Consider the following 21,823-nt stretch of genomic DNA (forward strand, 5'->3'; position numbering starts at 1 on the left):
TCGCCACTTATATATACTCTTCATCCTAACCACAATAATATTATATCTTTTCATATTAACCAAAAATTAAAATTGAAAAAGAAAAATTGAACCAACATATTTTCATTTTACAAATTTACAACTCCAAAATATCAAATCATTCAGCAACACCAAAAATCATTTGTTTCTGAGGAAGCGATACACTTTCTGAACTGCAATGAAAATATTAAAACTATGAATAAAACCAAACATCCGCCATAGATTCTGAGTGTAAGTAAGCCAATTTGTATATAATTAAAGCAGGAGTGGAGGCGCATCCCTAAACTGAAAGTCTGAAAATTGAAATTATACAAACATCATTAATAAAAGGGAAATGAGATCCCTATAGCGTATCGACATTAGATCAAATAGGCCCCCGAAGTACGAAAAATCGATCAATTAAGCTCGTTTGACTAACCGCTGTTACTCAAACGTTAGTCAAATTTTTTTCCCCTCAATTTCTTTCTTCTTCCAATTTCTACCCTCAATTCCAATTCAGCCATCGCCGACATCTCCCTCGGCCTCTCTTCTCTTCCGGCGACGACGATGCCGCCGGTCACCTCTCCCTCAATCCAACGCCGACATATTTCTAAAGCTCGATTTTCTAGTCTAAGATCTCACGAGCCGATTCTCCAAAACTGTTGAACGGTGAAAGAGAGATTGAGACGGAGCGACCACCGCGGCGGCTTTTCCTCCGGCGAAGCATTGCCGCTCTTCCTTCTTTGACCCCACGACCACGTCTACCACTGCTACGGCCCTTCTTCCGGCGAAGAACTGAACGACACTATCTTCTCTGATTCGACGAAGGGAGGGTTACAGGAGAAAGGGATGTCTCCCCTTCTTTTTTTTTTTCCGAACCAGGCTGGAAGGAGACGCACCCTCTTTTTTTTTCTTTTTTACTTTGAAATTACTACCCACTTTGTCCGCCCAGCTAGCCACCGCCCCACGCGGCAACGTTTTCTTCTTCGCCAGCGGCAGCAGCGCACCTCCCTCTATCTCTCTCTCCCTTCCCGAGTCCGACACGAAGTTCTTCTCTTCTCCCTCGCTCAGATCTCTCTTGAACAAACACAAATCCAACCCAACTTCTTCCCCTTCGATCATCCGGCAAGGGGCGTCGCCTCCAACCACCAGTGGCCCAACAGCCCCCTGAATCGGGCTTGAACAACCCTAGACACCAATCGCCGCTGGGTCTCCCTTCGTCTGGAATCTGAACTACTTTTGCTCGATAGAAAGAAAGAAGCGAGAGAGAATGAGATGAGAAAGAGAGGTGACCGGCGGTCTCGTTGCCGCCGGAAGAGAAGAGAGGCTGAGAGAGATGTCGGCGTTGGATTGAGGGATAGGTGACCGGCGGCCTCGTCGCCACCGGAAGAGAAGATAGGCCGAGGGAGATGTCGGCGGTGGCTGAATTTGAATTGGGGTAGAAATTGGAAGAAGAAAGAAATTGGGGGTAAAAAAAAATAACTAACGTTTTACTAACAACGGTTAGTCAAACGAGCTTAATTGATCGATTTTTCGAACTTCGAAGACCTATTTGATTGAATGTCGACTATGGAGAGCAATACGCTATAGGGGCCTCTACTATAGAGGTAGATCTGCACCTTTTCCCTTAATAAAATATACTCCCTCCGTCTCACTCTAATAGGCTCACTTCTTTTAGGCACAAAGATTAATAAACTTACTTTTTAGGAGTAAAGTGGTGTGGTCCACACTAATTAAGTACTCCCCATGTCCCACCGAAAGTGGTGCGTATTCTTTTTTGGGTTGTCTCACCGAAAGTGGTGCATTTCCTCTTTTGGTAATAATTTTACACTACAAACAATGTGGCCCAACACACATTTACACACCTTTACACTACAATCTTATTCTCCTTAAATGTTGTGCCAAAAAGAAGTGCACCACTTTCGGTGGGATGGAGGGAATACATTTTTTTTACTCAAAATGAAAAATGAGCCTATTCTAGTGGGACGTCCCAAAAAGAAAAACGAGCCTATTAGAGTGGGACGAGGGGGTATTATTTAATTATTGTTAAACCGGTTAATTCGGTTTAACTGGTCGATTACTGATTAAATCGAATAATGTATACCTAAAATTTACGAATCGGTAACCAAACCAAATCGGCTAATTTCGATTATCGGTTAACCGATAAATCGATTTTTTGGTTCGATTACGGTCATAACCGAATAACCAAATCCGTTTTACCACCCATAACACTGACAACTAAAATTTGACTTATCTTTATAATTCGAACTGACTACTCATAATTGTGAATTTTAATTTTAAAATTTAAATTCACAATCAATCTATATTCAAATTATAAATTATAATTTTAAATTTTGAATTAACAACTAACTTATGTTTAAGTTGTGAATTTAAGAATACTAACGATGCAAACTCAATTAATTACAATGAACAATGTTGTTCATTTCCGTATTCAACTTTTGATCAAATAGAGGCAGAATTGAAGCAAATTTCCATCCCGTTCTTCAAAATCGCAAATTCTAACCAAAATCGAATTATCTCGATAAATACATAATCAGTTCGAACTTATCTCTCTTACATCACATCCTTTTGATTTTTCTTCTACACTGCTTCTCCTCTTCACTGTTCATTATAATTAATGAGTGGAGCTTCATCAGAATGGATAGAGAGAGAATGCTTATGGATTGTGGAGAGAGGGAGAGAGAATTGGAGGAGAAGGTGATGGTTACGGGAGAGATGGAAGAAGAGTGAGAGCAAAGTAAAAAAAATGGCAAAAGAAAAAATAAGAGTAACAATGTAATTTTATCTATACTAATAGAAAAAGAGCCTAAGCATTTTATGGGACAACTTGTGGATTGCCTATTTTACCCTTATCATATATTTTATAAAATAAATCTAATACTTTATAATAATGCAAACTCTTATTCCATTAGTTACATGTATCGGATCTTAAAAATATGATAAGAGTAGAATTCTAATTGCATTAGAATTCTATTTAATTTTGAATTTACTTGTACGCAAATTGTGTACACCATATAGATCTTACATGTATCGGTGTCTTGTATGCAAATCGTCTACACCAGCGCCACTACGGAAGCAATCCGATCGGGTTCTCCTCACTACGGAAGCATTCGTAAGCAATATTTCGTTGTTCTCCTTGTCTCGCCGCTGCGCTCCGATCAGGTTGTCGTCTACACCAGAGCCACTATGAGAAGCAAGCAGCTTGTCTTTGTTGAATTGAGATCCAAGTAAATTCTTGTGTATCCTTATAAAATATCATATGGTCCTACTGATTGTTCTCAAAGATATCAGGCTAATTGGGATGTTAAAAAAATAAGTATTTGTGTTCAAGTTATCATAATATCTAAAAAGATATCAGCTTTTAGAATTTGTTTGAGAATTGAGCATGCATGTCCTCACTACGGAAGCAAGCGTCGTGCATTCGTAAGCAATATTCTCAATTGCGGCTGTCAAAAAAATTTGGTTATGTCAAAATTTTGAGTTCGGATATTTTATTCTGTGAATAATAATATTGGTTTGAATTGTTGGGAAAGTTTTTATATATGTATTAAAGTTGTGGTTAATTTAGTTGATGTTATAGCTTTTATAAAACAAAAGGCTGAGTTAAACCAATAGCATCGCATTATTTCTCACTGTCATTACCAAGATAAGACTGACTTAAAGAGTTTTAAGCTTTCTAACCATATGCTGGCATATCGACTCCTCATAAGTTTCCAGCGAGCTTATAATGTTGCTCGCCCTTTGAATACTTTTCTGGTTATAATATGTCCAGGTCACCCGACAAGTTAAACACTTCGAAGAGAACCATTCCGTTCGATTTCACTCTTAATTAGTCGGGCAGAGAAGCTTGAAGGTGATCTGTCAAGGTAAGGATATCCATGTTTTGGTCATGGAAGGATATATGCAAATAAGATTGACATTATTATGTATTAAAGAAGCAATATTTTGTTTGCCAATTTGCTCCGCAGGTCGCCGCCGTCGACTGGAATTTATATTCAAATTTCACAAAATATAACAAAAATGATAAATCAACTTGTGCACGTATTATTGAATGTAGCTTAATTGTGTAATTTATCAAAATAAAATTAGTAAGGCATACTTATATTTTAATTTATTTTTTGAGAGAAAAAAAGGCATAATTTAATTCAAAATTTTGTGCTCCAATTATATTCGGAAAAACATAAAAAGTTGAGAGGTGAAAATTCATGTGAGGGGCAGGAGCACATCTCACGATTTTGGGTTACAATTTTCTAGAGAGTAGCAATATTGAGTGGCCTTTGTCAGTTTGAGGAAGACAATTGAGATGATTGTAATTAATACACTGTGAAGTAAACTATACTAGAATTTTGGATGTTGATTTCAATGGTATATATATTTTTTTTTGTTTAGTGTATAATTCATCACTATCCTTTTTTCTGTAATCGTCGGATACCTACCATATTCTTGATGTATAGTCTTGATACGAAGAAAGCAGAAAAGAGTCGGTTTTACACTTTAGCTTTACCTGGTAGGTTGCATGAAACAATAAGTACTATAATTCGACTTCTCTAAGAAGTAGAAACTTAAGAAATAGTTCTGTTTGCTTATATATATTTATTTTATATATATGTCTTTGTGTCATGTTACGAGAAGGCTGCTGATATTCTTCCATCTCATTTTGCCGCTGATGGAATTTGCTTCAAATTCTTGCCCATGTAGTTTTTTTTCCACGGGAGTCATGTAGTTTTTTTTGCTGTTTTTTTGGGGGTCTTTTTTTTGTTATCTACTTAATTATGGGTTTAATTTGTCATTTTTGCTTAACCCCTTTGAGCTCCTACGAGACCTCCTATCATCATGTTTGGAGTTTTCTAATTTCTTAGCACTGGCATATATATTACAAGAGGCATATATATTGTTTGTTTCATACTACACACACATATATATATATATATATGATTGAGTTTTGTAATCGCAGTTGCATTTCATTTTTATCAACACTTACATATATGACACATTCAAATGATCGAGCATTATATATTTATGAAATTTGGTGTGCCTATTATTGTATATGGTTGTGGGGTGGATTTAGGCTTTGATGAGGAATCAAAAAATGAGATTCATACCAAGAATTTCTATTAGTAGAATAAAATTGATCTCATGTAGTATATTTCACCTCTCATAAATTTCATAATTTTAATTGTCTTTGTTGTTTTTGGAAATAGCAATATGCATTTTTAATTTTTAAAATATTTGTTGATTTTAATATACATTTTTAGTATAGATTGCTAATTTGTTATTACATTTGACAAGAAGTAGAAAATATTTCATTTTCATGATAGAAAACCAAAAAAATAAACTTTATTATACCATATTTGCAGGACACATGTATCCAAAGGTTCTGAATGTTCAGTTATGTCCTCAAATTTTTGTTTTGGTCATTTAGGCTGATTTATAAGTTATGCAAATTTTTGGGTTTGTAGAATGACCTTTATTTAATTGTGAAAGTTAGGCTTTGATAAAATATAATGATATAGTAATTGTTTTGCTGCCATATCAATATGTTTATATTTATTTGATTAGAGTTATACTTATAATTATTATTAACATTCCTTTTTGTTGTTATTTGTTTATTATTATTTATTATTTTTGTGTTACAGAATAAATATTTTTTTGTAGGATTTTAAAATTTATATACACTAACTATGAACATGGAAGCTACATTGCGCAAAACAAACTCATCTTCAAGTATTTTCTATAGCATGAGCGCACAAGCTTCTAAGTATTTATATTAAGGGATATATATAACTATCTATCTATCTATCTATATATATATATATATATATATATATATATATATATATATATATATGGTTGAGATCTATGAAGAAGTAACTATATTTCGTTCTGAATAAGTCCCTAAATTTACCGAATAAATCACGCGACCGCACGAATAGTTATTTTACTGAATAAACACGTACATTTTTCGTTCATGCGCTCGCGTGATTTATTCAGTAAATGTATTGAGTTATTCAGGCTTCGTTGTTTCCTTCTACATTTAGCATTCTTCATTGATCCATTCCCTATATATATATACTATATATATATATATATATATATAGGGAGAGGTTCAAGAAAGAACCATAAATAAAAGAAGACCGGAGAACCATTTTCAGCCATTCGATCATCAAGATCTACGGTGGATGCATCATCTTGTTGGATGAATACAGATCCTGGGTTCGAATCCTGAAGGGATCATTTTTTTTTTTAATTTTTTTAGTGCATTAATTTTAACATCGAATGCATTAATTTTTACAGTGAATGCATTAGATTTGATGGTTCTCCCGTTCTCATAAATAATGTAGTTCTCTCTAGAACCACACCCTATATATATATATATATATATAGATAGAGATAGAGGATCCTGTGAAAACTTCATATTTTTGTGACACCTAAGAACCAACCACAACCCTTGATCATTTTAATCCTACGGTGATTATGTAATGCATTAATCAAACCTCAATTTAGACGGCAAGGAGTGTTATGTAATTTTTGCATTTTGTATAACCGATTATTTCTTAAACTCATGCAATATCATATAAGCTAATTATGGCATGTCAATTTTTTAACCATATCTTTGATTCCTCCACTAACACACGATTATGGATTTTATTTGATAGATTTCCTTAAGTCAATATTCATGTTTCATGGGTTTGCAAGAGTTTTATATGAAAAAAGAATTATTATTATAATTCAATACATGAACAATGACTTGTCATACATTTCGGACTTGTTCATGAACTTTATACATGAACAATGACTTATTCATTTACAGTGTTCATGCATGATGTTCATGACTCATTCTTATTTGATGTTCATGACATACGCATAGGACTTGTTCATGGACTTTATATATGAACAATGACTTATTCATTTACAGTGTTCATGCATGATGTTCATGACTCATTCTTATTTGATGTTCATGACATACATATAGGACTTGTTCATGAACTTTGTTCATACATATTGTACATGAATAATTACTTTCATGTTATTCAGGACATATTCGTAGAACATATTCATATAAATGAACATCTACAACATCTAGAAATAAATGGATAAATAATTACAATCCACGTGTATACATTTGATTAATATAAACATACAATTTTCAAAAACATATATACTTGTTCATGTCTAACATACTTGTTGACAAAGAGAGAGAGAAGGTAAAGAGACGTGAGAAGATGAAATAAAAAATTAGGGAGATATTCAACGCAATTATTAAGGGATTCGGTTATATCATTATTAATGATGCGCTATATCACCTTACTAATATACCCTTATTCACTCAAAACACACAAGAATATACTAAAATTGAACATAAATTATTTTGGTAAATTTTTAATGTTATCCGTTAGATTAAGACTAATCTAGGGTGTATAATGGTTCTTAGGTGTCACTAATTCGGATGAATCTGATTCGTTGATTTTGGTGAGATCAATGGCTTTGATTTGGTCTTCATTCTCTATATAGGGGAGTGGTCTCCATTGAACTCTTCCCTATTTTTATATATATATATATATATATATATATATATATATATATATATATATATATAGGGGCGCGCTCCAGTGAGACCCCCTATTTTTCGTGTAACATGAGTACAATGAATAATACATATAATATTAATGAACAAAACGTATATCTAATGAACAAGATGTATATACTGATGAAAAATAAAATTAAAAAAATTCGTAATGAATAAGACATATATACTGATGAACAGAGCCGTATATACTGATGAACAATGCAGTATATACTGATGAATAACAAAATTTAAAATATTATGCTCCCTCCAGGATTCGAACCCTGAGAAAAAAAATCACCCTCCAGATACAATATCAGCCATAGGATTGATAAAATAAACGCACCAGATCGTGCCCTAGATCTCACTAAAATTAGGGGGTCTCATTGGAGCGGCCCTATATATATATATATATATATATATAGGGGGCGGTTATTCAATAAACCACCCTTATTTTAAGAATTACGAACCAGCAAAAATGCATGAATTTTATGTATAACACGCATGAATAAACTGTATAAAAGCATGAATTGCGAAAAATAATTTTTTGTTACCTTTGGGATTCGAACTCAGGACCATGAATTTATCCAACAAGGTGATGAATCAACCATAGATCTTGATGATCTAAGGGCTGAAAATGGTTCCTAATTTATATTTTAAGAAGCGTTCTTATTTTAGTCTTCCCCTATATATATATATATATATATATATATATATATATATATATTAATTATCTATGTTATAATCACCACATATCACACAACATGAGCACAAATCAAATTATTTTTTTAATTAATATATTTATATTTATATATTGCAGCTAATGAGATATATAGACAAAGAAAAAATCTACAAAGACAAAAGAAACGTAAACGAAATGCAAGTGATTTGAATTGTAAGTATTACATTCTTTTAAGATAAAAATACGTTTAATACATTATGATAAACTATTAATGTTTTTTAATTATATTATTTATCTATTTAGGTTCATTGCTACATGAATTCAAAAATGTGTCCGATTGCATTCATTGTGGTGCAACACATCTTTCTCCAAAATTGATGAGAGTGCAATATGCAAAAAATGTAATGAAGAAGTTCTTGAGACGTCGCCCCAGGTAAATATCAAATTTAAAATTACTACCAATTCAAAATTAGTTAATCACACAATAACAAAAATATACTAATTTTTATCATTTTATATAATTCTAGATACAGAATCACAATAAATGTTATACAAGGCGACTGCAATGCACGTATTACACTATTCGGTCAAGTGGCAGAGGTATATGTAGGATGCTCTGTGGATGAATATCTTTCTTCAATCAAAGAGGTAAATTATGATTTCTTACTTAATCACTTACTATAATTTAAATTGTTAAATATTACAAAATTCGATATTACATAATTATAACAATTATATATTTTCACAGGGTGAAACAGAATCCACATACTATAGACGACTAAGCACACAAGCGTACACAGAAATGCGCTTCATGACGATGCTCAAGTCTATAAAATCTGATCAACGAGGAAATCTCAATATCGTAGCAAATGCAATCGAAAAAATGGAACCAATGGAAAGCATCGATGTTGGAGATATTGAAGAAGAGCCGACTGAAATGGAGGAAAAGAAACATTCACCCGAGAAATCAAAAAAGAAAATTCCGTCTAGAAAGAAAAAATCTACGATGGAGTTGCAGCCCATAGAATCGCAAAAGAAAAAAAGAAGGATAACCAAGAAAAAGTTTGATGACTACATTGACATTACAAGTGACGACGATCTACCGCTGAACAACATTCTGTTGCAAACCAAAAATAACAAGAAGAGATCCCCAATCGTCAAAATCAAACTGGAAAAGATTTAAAATTCGTCTTACTCCTTACTTAGATAATTTAGGATGTTTTTCATAGATTTTTTTTGCATTTTTATTTAGAAGTGTGAATATTACTTTATTACTTTTAAATTTAATCATTAATAGTTGAATTGGTTCCTTTTTTTTAGTTACATAGTAAAAATCAAACGTGTTCAACGTGCATCGCACGTTCTTCCTGCTAGTAGTATAAAAAATGTTAATATTTTTTATCCTTGTGGATATTATTTATTTTTATATGAGGTTTTGAACCCCCACCTTTTGGAATAAGAAAAAGTGGTGAGTTGTAGCCAGTGTACCAAAGTATTCTTTTACATTTATTTATTTGTTAAAAACTGTTATATATAGTATTGATGTAGGTCGGGTCAAAACGAATCTAACCCGTCTGCACCGTAAGACCGAGTATACGCAAGACTGACCCCCCATATATTCATACTTCCTTATGTGTTGTATTGAATTGTGGTTGAAGTTATATCTCTTCTTTTGTTAGTTAAGCAAGTTGTTGGTTTATGGTTGAAATTTTACTTTTATATTTCATGTTACGTTGCACGTTTGGACAAAGTGATGGCATAAAATATTCATCCCTTTTTAATTAAAATCCTGAAAAACTCAATTAAGAACATAGAACAATATATTAACTAATCCTGCTCCAAATAGATTAAGGCTGTAATTATAACATAATCCCATGAAAAAAAAAAGATAATTGAATATAAATTAACTATAAAAACATAACATGTTAATCAGCATATACAAAATAATTAGCATGTGATATCAGCTCACATCAACGTAACTGTATGATGGCTGCGTCTTGTTGCTATATACTCCCTCTGTCCCATTACTTTTGGTCACAAAAATTAAAAAATATGTAGAAAATAGATAAAGTGAGTTAGTGGAAATTATTTAAATATTAGGTATACAGAAAGAATATATTGTCAAAAAAATGAGACATTTATAATGGGACGTCACATTATGAAAAGTGAGACATTTGTACGGAGGAAGTACTAATTTATACCAAACCAACCTAACACATTAATCATAGAGTGGATTTTGAAAATAGCCACTTTTATATAGTAAAAATAAATTTTACCCACTAATATAAAAACTTAAAAAAATACCCACATTTACCATTTTACCCTTGCATATAAAATTTTACAAATACCCACGAATTCACAACCAGTGAATTCACAATTGAATAACAAGTATTGGTTGTGAATTCAAATTTTAAAGTTTGAATTCACAACTATAAATAGTGTTAGTTGTGAATTCGCGTGAATTCACAACCCACACTATTTCAAGTTGTGAATTCACAACCGATAAAACTTGAATTCACAACCAATATTTTTTCAAGTTGTGAATTCACAACCAATAAAACTTGAATTCACAATCAACACTATTTCAATTGTGAATTCACAACCAACGCCGATAATTCAGTCGTGAATTCATAAACTTGGTTGTGAATTCAAGAACATTTGTACAAAATTGCGCGATTTTCATCAATTTCTTCAATCCGTGATCCAATATACTTAGTATTCAATCAAAGCAAAGCTTATGCAGAAAATTTATTACATTTGCTTTCTTGAAACGAAATACATCGCTTGTAAACATCGAAAATCCCCAAAATAAGAAAAATTTTAAAAAGCCCCAAGTTCATCTCAAATTAGGGCACGATTTCCCCAAATCAGGAAACTAATCAAAAACCAAATCAAGAAACTAAATTAGGCTAGGCTCCCTTCACGCCGACCTTCGCGGACTTCGCGCGGTCGTTGTACGCTACCTCCGACTCGTAGCGGTCGGCGCCGGCAGAAGGCGAAGTCTCTGGTGCTTCTCCAGACTGCGTGGGCGCTGCAGATCCAGCGGCGATGCAGATCCAGAGCGGCGGCGTGGTGAAGGACGGGGCGGCGCGACCGAGGCCAGGCTCCGCTGGACGCGATCGGAAGCATAAATCGAGAGAGAGAGAGAGAGAGAGAGAGAGAGAGAGACAGACAGAAATCGGCGCTGAGGCGGCGGCGTGGTAAAGGACGGAGTTGGCGATGGCCGTGCTGAGGCGGCGGCGTGGTGAAGAGCATGCGGCGGCGCCGCTTAGAAGAGAAAGATTGAGAGAAAGATAGAGAAGAGAGAGGGCGTGTATAGAGAGAGAGAGGAGAGAGCGGGTAGAGAGAGAGAAAGAAGAGAGAGTGAGAGAGAAATGAGAGAATGAAAGGAAATTAGGGTTTGCCCATTTATATAGAAGGGTAATTTAGTCCTTTAACACAAAAAATGGGTATTTTAATTTTTATGTTTTTATTTGAGTGGGTAAAATTTATTTTTACTATATAAAAGTGGGTACTCTTATATATTAACACTTAATCATATATATTAGTATAAATCTTATAATGATTTGCCCCTTTTCTTAAGAAAGTAATTGTCGACCTGCCGTCTATTAATTATTGCTATATACTCCGTAGTAGTTTATAATTACCAAACCAACCTAACACATTAATCATATTAGTGCAAATCTTATAATGATTGCCCTTTTTTTAAAAAATAAAAAAAATTGGTGGGGCAATTTTATTATTTTTTTATAATTAAATATGTTTAATATATAGAATATATTAGGTATATTAAAAAATTGGGTTAATTCTCTCTAAATCTTTAAACTATAGTCATTTTCCGTTTTTTCCCTCAATCTTTGAACTTCCCACAAAAAACTTTGATAACACTCATATTTCCATGGTTTTTAATGTTCATATGATGTCAATTTTATAGGGAATTGAGTGTTGGATGATTGTTTTGTGCTTAAATTGCTTTATCTTGTGAAACATGATTCTTACTCGAACTTTGAAGGATTTTTCAGGTTTATTGAGTTCGAATTTGGAGAACTGTGCTGAAATAGAAGTTGTAGATCGTCTCGATTCGAGTTCGTGAGCGCAAACGGATCATAAATCGGAGTTCGGACGAGAAAGTTATGGCCGAAACAAAAACATCGCGCGCAGCAGTCAAAATTCGGCGACCTAAACGGCGACCGCCGAAAATTGGCATTTTAAAGAAGAAAAAACGGCGACCCAAACGGCGACCGCCGGCCAGGTCGCCGAATTCCCTGTTTCAATTTTGGCCTCCGGTGGAAAATTCGGCGATCGCCGAATCTTAGAGTAAAAAGGCTGATTTTCGGCGACCCAGACGGCGATCGCCGAACGGGTCGCCGAACGGGGCGCGTGTTTCGTTTCTTCCGCGTTTTTTCTCGTTTTTTTGAAGTCTTTTCGAGCTCAAACTCTGTAGTTTTACCCTGACACTATATATAGGTCTTCCTTGCACCTATTCAGGGTTCCCAGCTTTAGTTTTTCAGTTCCAAACATTTATTTTACAGTTTTATAGCTTTAGAATATTTTAGCTTTCCAGTTTTAAAGGCTTGGATCAAGATTGAAGATTCAAGTCGCTACAATCGTTTTTAATTCAATTTTTATTTAATTCAGTTTTTATTATTGCTTTCTTTTTAATTATGTTTAAGTTTTATTTTGCTATGTTTGGCTAATTTCCTTTAGCTGATTCTAGGGTTTGTAAATAGTTGATTGAATTTATGTGATTTATTTGTTAATACCTTTGTGCCTTCCAGTTTATGATTCATGATTCCTGGTGCTTAATTTCTTGTGAATTATTTGGCCAATAATTTACATGTCTAGCTGTTCAGTTTGAGTCTTGAATGCGATAATTGTTCAGCCGATTCAGGAATGCATGATATAGTGTTAGCCTTGAGTCTTGAATGCGATAGGTGAAGCTATAGGGAGCTATTCTTTGTGTACGCTTGGGAGTTAATTTATTCCTTGGAGTCTTGAATGTGAAGGGGGGTAAATTAATCTACTTTCATAGGTGTTCGTTAGAGAAGCTTGTGAATAGTTGTGTGATCTCTCATCATAGCTGGGTTAAACTGGTACATAGGATTAATAGATTTATTGCATAGATTTAGTTAATGAATTTACTGCCCTAGGATCAGTTGTCTTTCATATTTGAATTCGTCTACATACTTTTATTTATCGTTAATTGCGTTTTAGTTTAAGTAAATCAATCTCTACTTTCGTTTGCCTGTCTACTGTTTTAGTCTGTTTAGGAGATAGCTAGAGTAGTTTCGTTGTGTCAGTCCCTGTGGATACGATACTTGGTTACCAGTTTGTGCTACAATTGCACCGTGTTAGTTGCGGTAATTTGTTGCTAATAATTTAGTGATCAACTTTTTGGCGCCGTTGCCGGGGACTGATTAGAAGTTTCTTTAATATCTCTGATAGGACGTAGTAGTACTGCAGGCTTTTATTTTATTTTTTTTTTTATTTTTAATTCTCATTTTTTTTTAGGCACTGCTTACGATGGCTACCGATGAACAAATTCGTGCTCTCCAGGAGCAGCTGCAACAGCTGTTGGACGCTCAAGCTGCTAAAGAAGCTCAGAATCAGCCTCCGATTGCAGAGATGTTCGTTCCTCGGTATATTTACCAGGAACCTCCACGTATTAATGCCAATAATTTTGAGCTGAAGACTGGTTTGATCACGATGGTCCAGCAGAACCAGTATGGAGGACACGCTATAGAGGATCCTAATGCGCATCTGGCGCAATTTCTGGAGCTTTGCAGCACCGTAAAGATGAATGGAGTATCTGATGATATTATCCGTCTTCGTCTTTTCCCTTTCTCACTGCGGGATAAAGCGAAGTCGTGGTATCATACATTGAATTTGAGTGCAACTACTACGTGGGAAGATGTAGCTCAAGCTTTCCTACGCAAGTTCCATCCTCCTGGCCTGACCCTGAAATTAAAGATGGACATTGTGCAGTTCCAGCAGTTTGAGGGAGAAAAGCTGGCAGATACGTGGGAGAGATATCAAGAGAAGTTGAGAAAATGTCCGAGCCATGGATTTGATGAAGGCACGCTCATTATCATGTTCTACAATGCTTGTGGAGAGCGTACAAGAATGCATTTGGACACAGCTGCAGGAGGTTCTCTGCTTCAGAAAGGCAGTTCAGAGGCTTGGAACATCATAGAGAGTATGGCCGCTACAAGCTATCAATGGCCAGTAGAAAGAGTACAATTGCAAAGGGTAGCAGCTGCTTCCAGCTCTGATCCTATGGCAGCGATTGCTACGCAGCTGGCAGAGCTGACTACTAAGATTAATGCTTTGACCATTGGAAATCAGGAGCGAGCTGTGAGAGATCCCATATGCATAGAAGACGTAAATTTTGTCAATGGCCAAAACTTTGGAAATTTTCAGAAGGTGCAACCAGGAATGTACAACAGAGGGCAGCAGTTTCAGCAGCAATATCAGCCAGGAGCACGCCCGCATCCTAACCTTTTTTACGGCAATCCGAACAATGCTTTGCAGCCTCCACCTGGATTTTCTGTGTCTAGCGGAGGAGTTATAAATGATCCGAAGAAGGTATCAATGGAGGATATGATGCAGCAGATGTTAATGAAGATGACTGGGATAGAGACAACTGTTAATACAAGGATGACCAATTTGGAGTCTCAAGTGGGTCATATTGGAAATAATTTTTCACAACTTTCCAAGCAAGTACAGATGTTGGAGACTCAAGTTGGTCAGATGGCCAACCAAGCAGCTGCGCAGCACAAACCAGGGAAGTTTCCTAGCAACACTGAAATAAATCCCAAAAATCAGTGTAATGCGATCCATCTTCGAAGCGGGACTGAGTACCAGAATTTTCCAGAGCTGCAGAATGACAAGGGAAAAAGCAAAGTAGTGGAGGACGATGATGATGACTTGGAGGAGCTTGCAGCGAAACAGACTCCTCCCCCTAAGAATGATTCGAGCTCTTCTGCTGTTAAGAAGCCTGTTCCTACCCCTTCGTTCCCTAGACCGGAGTACAAGCCTGTAGCTCCGTTTCCAGGGCGTTTGCTAAAGCCGAAGTTGGATGAGAAGATGGGCAAGTTTATGGAGATATTTTCAAAGTTACAAATCAATATTCCATTACTTGATGCGCTGAGAGATATGCCAGGGTATGCTAAGTTCCTCAAGGATGCAGTTTCCAATAAGAAAAAGTTGGGGAAATATGAGACGATCAATTTATCAGAGGAGTGCAGTGCAGTACTACAGAAAAAGCTGCCGTTGAAGCAAAAGGATCCTGGCAGCTTTACCATCGCTTGTATGATGGGAGGACAGAATTTCGCTCGTGCTCTTTGTGATTTGGGGGCTAGCATCAATTTGATGCCTCTCTCTATTTTCAACCGGTTGGAGATTGGAGATATCAAGCCTACCTCCATTGCATTGCAGATGGCAGATCGTTCCATCACATATCCCAAGGGAATTGTGGAGGATGTCCTAGTGCAGGTGGAGCAGTTTATTTTTCCTGCAGATTTCGTAGTCCTGGACATGCCGGAGGACAAGAATACTCCATTGATCTTAGGACGTCCGTTCCTAGCTACCGGCCGTGCTCTTATTGATGTGCAGGATGGAGATCTCACATTTAGAGTCAATGATGAAAAATTGACTCTATCTATCTATGATGCTATGAAAAAACCAGCCGAGCCGCCGCTGGATGAGTGCAACATGATCGACTCTCTGATAGCTTTTCCTGCAGCTGTAGATGATCCTTTGGAGGAGTGTATCACACAGAAACCTCCACCAAAGGAAGTTCCCCAGAATGAAGAGATTAATTTGGCTGACAGTTTTCTAGCAAATTTGGAGGATGAAGAGGTTGAGAAGAATGAACTCCCCAAGCTTGAAACCAAGAAAAAAACTCCAAAACCAAAAGAAGTTCTGACTTTTGAGAAGTGTATGTTTTTGGAGTATGATGGGGGGTCTTTGAAAACCCATACCCCCAAGAAGAAGAAAGTGAAATTCCGGATTTTTCGGAACAAGAATGAGAAGGGGGCAATGCTTGTGGAGGATGTCCGAGCCAAGAGAAGTGTTTTGGTGGAGAGGGCACCCAAGAGTAGAAAAGCTTTCCAATGGTTAGAGTGCTGTTTCCGACCTCCATGAGTTTTTGAGGTATCGTCGAGCTCTAGACGTTAAATTAAGCACTTGTTGGGAGGTAACCCAACTGTTTTTCTTTGTTTTGTTTTTCTTTCTTTTAGTTTCGTTTTGTTTCGTTGTTTTGTTTGGGAGTTTAGTGCAGTGTTGAGCTTGGAAGATGCGGGAACTCGCGCTTGGTTCATACCACCACCATGGAGCATGTATTTCTGTGAGTAGTGACACACATATCATCATCCCTCCAAACTTATTTTCGAACTTATGTTCTGTAATAAGTTTGGGGGAGGGGGGTGAGAGTAGATATGTGTATCACTTTTATCTTTTTGTTAGCTTTATTGTTTTATCCTACTTGGTTGGTGGTGTGTGATTGTTTTTTTTTTGAGATGATTATTGCTCCATTAGATTTCTGGTGAGATGCCAATGATGATTTCTGTGAAAAAAAAATTTTGGAGTTTGATTTTCTTTGATGATTTAAGTATAACTGGAACTAATTTGCATAATTCTAGAGTGATTTTAACCTGGACTTTTGGACGTTGAATAAACCTGTGAGGATTTGAGCTATAGCTGTTTATCATGCACAGTTTATTCTTTGTTGTGAGTTTTGTCATTGCATGTAGTGATCTTCTAGAACTTGCCATGGTTTCTGTGTCGAGGTTGCTGTTGTGCCCAGGATTAGGAGATGATTTTAGGCCATCTTTTGTTAGCCACATTATTTTCCCAAACACTGTACTTAAAAAAATTATCCTTTGTTATCCACTTTGAGCCTAATTAGCTTTTATTCTTTAGCTGGATGATAGGGGGTGATGTAGTATATGGGAATCTTTGTGTGGTGAATATCATAGTGGTTCATGAAAAAGAAGGGATGATATTATGATACTATTTACTCTTATAAGCTCTAGAAAAGTTGTGGAAAGAAAAAAAAAAAAAAAAAAAGAAAAAAAAAAGAAAAAAAAAAGAAAAAGAAAGAGAAAAAAGTATAAAGTCGAGTGTATATTGAGATATTTGTTTGAAAATCGACTTTGTGTGTTGGAAATAAATGGAGAGCATAAAAGAGTGTTTAGTTCTATTTTGTGATGATTAAATCCCTTGAGTTGTGTTGTTTATGGTGGCATAGTTGGGAGGAAGATGGAATTTATTCCATACTTGATTTGTGAAGCTATAAGGTTGGTGTTCTTGATCTATTTGAGTCACTTAGCCTATATTTCCCTACCTTAACCAATGTCCCTACATTATAACCCAAAGAAAAAGACCTTTCTGATCTTAGTCCTGGCACACTTTTAGCGATGGAGATTGTAGACGATTGGCAAGCCTATGGTAAGTGATCTGCATTGCATTGAATTCGATGAGAGCATACACGTCCTATTTATTCCATCAAATTGAGAGTTGAGGGATACACATACCTTGTGAGATTCAATTGTTTGGAATGTCAAGGTTGATTTTGCTATAGGTTATGCTTATTGGTGAATTTTGTGCTTGATTATTGAAGATTTGAGAATTCCATTATCCTTTATCTTTCGGAGGCATCGATGAGCTAGATTTCTTACCCATTCGTGTTATTGATTGTGTTCTTCTCATTATTCGAGGACGAACAATGGCTTAAGTTTGGGGGAGTTGATAACACTCATATTTCCATGGTTTTTAATGTTCATATGATGTCAATTTTATAGGGAATTGAGTGTTGGATGATTGTTTTGTGCTTAAATTGCTTTATCTTGTGAAACATGATTCTTACTCGAACTTTGAAGGATTTTTCAGGTTTATTGAGTTCGAATTTGGAGAACTGTGCTGAAATAGAAGTTGTAGATCGTCTCGATTCGAGTTCGTGAGCGCAAACGGATCATAAATCGGAGTTCGGACGAGAAAGTTATGGCCGAAACAAAAACATCGCGCGCAGCAGTCAAAATTCGGCGACCTAAACGGCGACCGCCGAAAATTGGCATTTTAAAGAAGAAAAACGGCGACCCAAACGGCGACCGCCGGCCAGGTCGCCGAATTCCCTGTTTCAATTTTGGCCTCCGGTGGAAAATTCGGCGATCGCTGAATCTTAGAGTAAAAAGGCTGATTTTCGGCGACCCAGACGGCGATCGCCGAACGGGTCGCCGAACGGGGCGCGTGTTTCGTTTCTTCCGCGTTTTTTCTCGTTTTTTTGAAGTCTTTTCGAGCTCAAACTCTGTAGTTTTACCCTGACACTATATATAGGTCTTCCTTGCACCTATTCAGGGTTCCCAGCTTTAGTTTTTCAGTTCCAAACATTTATTTTACAGTTTTATAGCTTTAGAATATTTTAGCTTTCCAGTTTTAAAGGCTTGGATCAAGATTGAAGATTCAAGTCGCTACAATCGTTTTTAATTCAATTTTTATTTAATTCAGTTTTTATTATTGCTTTCTTTTTAATTATGTTTAAGTTTTATTTTGCTATGTTTGGCTAATTTCCTTTAGCTGATTCTAGGGTTTGTAAATAGTTGATTGAATTTATGTGATTTATTTGTTAATACCTTTGTGCCTTCCAGTTTATGATTCATGATTCCTGGTGCTTAATTTCTTGTGAATTATTTGGCCAATAATTTACATGTCTAGCTGTTCAGTTTGAGTCTTGAATGCGATAATTGTTCAGCCGATTCAGGAATGCATGATATAGTGTTAGCCTTGAGTCTTGAATGCGATAGGTGAAGCTATAGGGAGCTATTCTTTGTGTACGCTTGGGAGTTAATTTATTCCTTGGAGTCTTGAATGTGAAGGGGGGTAAATTAATCTACTTTCATAGGTGTTCGTTAGAGAAGCTTGTGAATAGTTGTGTGATCTCTCATCATAGCTGGGTTAAACTGGTACATAGGATTAATAGATTTATTGCATAGATTTAGTTAATGAATTTACTGCCCTAGGATCAGTTGTCTTTCATATTTGAATTCGTCTACATACTTTTATTTATCGTTAATTGCGTTTTAGTTTAAGTAAATCAATCTCTACTTTCGTTTGCCTGTCTACTGTTTTAGTCTGTTTAGGAGATAGCTAGAGTAGTTTCGTTGTGTCAGTCCCTGTGGATACGATACTTGGTTACCAGTTTGTGCTACAATTGCACCGTGTTAGTTGCGGTAATTTGTTGCTAATAATTTAGTGATCAAACTTCCAACTTTCAATTTTTCCTAATTTTCCCATGACAGATTTTCCGGCCAAATCCGAAGTCGGAATTTTCCTATGTGGCGTTATTCATGCCAAATCACCCTATACATGGCATATCACACCCACCCTCCCCCTCACACGTCACTCTCCCCCTCCCACGTCACTCTCTTTCTCTCTTCCCCCATCCCCCTTCCCCCTCTCCCCCCGTCTGGCTCCCCCCCCTCTCTCACCGCCACAACCGCCCAGATTTTGGGACGGCGGTTTCCAGGAGACGGCACAAGCCGAAGATCGGCGTCGACTCTGCTGGAATTTCAAAGGCGGCGAGCGAGCTCAGGCGGCGCCGGCTTGAGGGCCGACGTTTTCTGGGACCTCCGTCGACTCTCCCATCCCCCACCGCCGCCACTTCCTCCTCCCTCCCCCTCCCTCTCTCATTCACTCGATTCCCGGCGCCGATTGAAAACCCACTTCGCCCCCCCTCCTCCCTCTCTCCTCCACTCAGATACCAAATTTGAAGAGGCTCGGGGCGTTAGGCGGCGTGACTGGGAGACAGAGGCTCACCAGAGGAGGCAGGTCAGGGCGGCACTGCTATTTACAGCGCAAACCCTAGGCGGCGCGAAGAGGGGGCAAAACCCTAGCTGCAACTCTGAAAACGTGGGTCAGAGAGAAGGGTTCTCAGGTCAGATCTTGGGAGCGCGGAGCCTTTGAGGAGAGCGGTCGTCGGGGCAATCTGTAACAGACAGGGATGAAGGCGGTAGTCTGCCGGTTTTTTGGAGGAGATGAGCGGCGGCGATCAGACTTTGAGAAGAAGGTGGTGGACGTGGCAGAACAACGACAAATTGAAGAATAACAAACACGAAACAACGTCGTTTATGTATAATGGATACTACGTCATTTTATTAACAATCCGGCGTGTCCACGTCACTTAATTCCGATTCCATGTGTGATCGAATTTGGCCGAAAAACCAGTCATGGGAAAATTAGAAAAAATTGAAAGTTGGGGGTTTTTTGTGGGAAGTTCAAAGATTGAGGGAAAAAACGGAAAATGACTATAGTTTAAGGATTTAGAGAGAATTAACCCTAAAAAATTTGAGGGGAGGGGACAATTGCCCCACCTCCTTTTGGTTGTAGCTCCACCACTGAGCCCATGTGATGCAGGTAGAAGCGTGAAATATATTTGATACTGATAAATATACGAACTCCGTTGATAACCACTGTATACCGGAATACGTACAATAAGGGTTAATCCGTTGATTCACTCATGAATACCGAAAGAACATCGCGAGAAGGGAACAATCTCACCCTCTACATTTTAACTCTCAATTCGACTCCCCTAAAACATAAATAAAACTCTTATTTATAATAAAACCCCAAACATCTAAAAGGAAACAAACTAACTTGACCAACAAGACAAATCAATAATTAAAGATATAATATATTATACGATTCTATCTTCATCATTCTCTCCATCCTTGAAACGATTCGTCCTCGAATCGAAAACGTCCTTGATGATGTTCTGCATAGGGTCGATCATATTGACCGTGTAGTAAGTCAAAGATCTCTCGATTCTGTGCTCGTAATTCCTTGAATTGTTGAGACAGAAGGTCGTCGTCATGATGGAGTTAATCTTGAAAATTTTGAACGGTTGATTGACGGGGAGACATCGCGTAGGAGCATAGCAAGGCTCTGGATACCAACTGATGCAGGTAGAAGCGTGAAATATATTTGATGCTGATAAATATACGAACTCCGTTGATAACCACTGTATACCGGAATACATACAATAAGGGTTAATTCGTTGATTCACTCATGAATACCGGAAGAGCACCGCGAGAAGAGAACAATCACACCCTCTACATTTTAACTCTCAATTCGACTGCCCTAAAACATAAATAAAACTCCTATTTATAAGGAAACAAACTAACTTGACCAACAAGACAATTCAATAATTAAAGGGATTGTTCCCTTCTCGCGGTGTTCTTTCGGTATTCATGAGCGAATCAACGGAGTAACCCTTATTGTACGTATTCCGTTATACAATAGTTATCAACGGAGTTCGTATATTTATTAAGGGAAATGTGACACCCAAATCCAATTTAAATTTTAATAAAACGCACGCGGAAAAATCATGACAATAAATAAATATTTAATGTGAAAATAGAGAAATAAATATTTTATTTAAAATACTTGACTAAACATAACATTTTTAAGTAAAACTAAATTTAAAATATTTGATTCGTCATTCGACCTTCCACGCGCCTCCGGTCTTTAAAACCTGAAAATGTTAAATATGGGATGAGTATACA

This window comes from Salvia miltiorrhiza, chromosome 6, assembly GCF_028751815.1.
Source record: "Salvia miltiorrhiza cultivar Shanhuang (shh) chromosome 6, IMPLAD_Smil_shh, whole genome shotgun sequence".
Classification (NCBI taxonomy): Eukaryota; Viridiplantae; Streptophyta; class Magnoliopsida; order Lamiales; family Lamiaceae; genus Salvia; species Salvia miltiorrhiza.